A 1,932-nucleotide genomic window follows, 5' to 3' on the forward strand; every position below is an offset into this window, starting at 1 on the left:
GAAGAGCTGCAGCTCATCTAACACTAACACCAATCTTGTAAATTCTTTCTGTGCCTCCCTCTCTCAATCTGCTGGTTAAACCCTGCACTTGGTCACTGGGCTTAGAAGGCAGAGAAGATTACAGACAGATAAACCCATGTTGCTTAAAGAGCAGGGACAGATGGCAGGTGCACGTTTGCCCTTGGGTGCTGGCAGGAAAGGTGGACTTTAGTGGGATTCCTGCATCTAAAGGTGAAGCCTGGAGGAGCCATTAAACCCTTATGCCTTTCTGGTTTCATGGGAGGGTGGCTAGCACAAGTGAAATGTTCTCTGTGGAAAGGAGGGAGTGATGATGACCAGAACCTCTGAGTACAAAGCTCTGGCCTGTTGGGGCTTGTCTGGCTGGATCTGGGCAGCTGTGCAGTCTTGCCTGTTAGTGTGGGAGCCATCCCCAGAGAAGCCGAGTGGGAGCCATGAGCAAACCAAGTTATTTACAGGGGTTATGGTTTGGCACTTTCTTTGAGAGACCTGGAAATTCCATGAGAGAGCTCGAAAGTCAGATTTGCTCTGCGGTCCTTCAAAAACAAAACAAAATAGAGCCACATTTTTACTGTTCCCTCTCTCATTTGAGGTGAGCTTGTTTATACACAGCAGCATCCTTCAGGTTTTCTGCCGAATGACTCATTTGTACTGAGTCACCAAAAGTGGGCCTAGGCCCATCTGCAGCTGCCCAGGACAACATGATCCACTCATCTGGCAGTCAGACAGGGGACCCCAACACACCAAGGGGCCGAGGTAACGTTTTCAGTTCAGACATTGTCTGAATTAATGCAAAGTCTGAGTTAGGCAACAAGAATGAATGGTGAATGGTCCAGTCATCCAAAGATACATCAATCTTTGGGTCTGATTTTAGTCTTGAACAAATTGTTTCCCCACTTGGAGCCCCCTTTTCTTCACTTACAAACGAAGAGGCTCACAGTCTTAAAACTCTGACATTTTATTATTTATTTACTGGGAGGGGAGAGGCCATGGAAGCTTGAAGTCAAAATTTAGACATTTTATTACTTATTTACTGGGAGGGATATACACACACAAGGAACTTTATTTACCAAGAAAATCTGTTTTCACTGAATCTTTGAAGCTCTCCCCTGGAGCTTTCATTTTACATTCAGTGATGTGTGTGCATTACTTTGTACAATCTACAGCCCGTTTTCTGATTTAATTTGCCCTAGTTGAGCCTGAGTTCACAGTTTTCTTTTCCCTGCAGCCTGTTTGGGTGTCCTGGCGGCGACGGCTCTGCAGAACTCTGCTGTGAGCCAAAGGCAGTGGTCGGGATGGGAGCGGAATCCGGGTGCGGGAGGACATAAGAGGAGTTTGCAGATTCTTGCCCGGGACAGCGGGTAAGGCGCTCGTCTTGGCAAAGGCATCAATCACAGCACTGAGCATCCGGGCAAGGGGCAGTGGTAGTGTTTGGGGGCACTTCAAGCTCCTCGGGACAGGGATAGCGCTAGGCGGGGCAGGTTTCTCTCTTCTATCAGAGTAACCAGCATAATCTAGCGGGTGCCAGTCAGTCACAGAGGAGGACCTGCTTTCACAGACCTACTGTGCGTCTATGGAATTGGCATGGTGCTTTCTCATTCGCAAAGCTCGGCTTTTCGCATCTTTCTCTAAAAGGCAAAGCGGTGCTATGTGGTGTGTGCGAGTGACCGAAGTTGCCCTGGGTCTCAGCTGACCTCGCCCGCCGCCCCCGGCCCCCAGCCCCCTGCCCTCTCCCCGCCCCGGCCCGCCGCGGGGCCGGTGATGTCAGCCGAGGAGGAGCCGCCCGCCGCCCGCGACCCGCCCGGCTCATTAGCATGTGGCCGGGTGGCCGCCCCTCCGCCCGCCGCGCCCACAACTTTTGAGGCGGGGAGCACGCTAGCAGGCTCCGAGCGCTCGCTGCGGCCCCGCCGCCCC

Source organism: Octodon degus, unplaced genomic scaffold (assembly GCF_000260255.1).
Source record: "Octodon degus isolate 3935 unplaced genomic scaffold, OctDeg1.0 scaffold00147, whole genome shotgun sequence".
NCBI classification, from domain to species: domain Eukaryota; kingdom Metazoa; phylum Chordata; class Mammalia; order Rodentia; family Octodontidae; genus Octodon; species Octodon degus.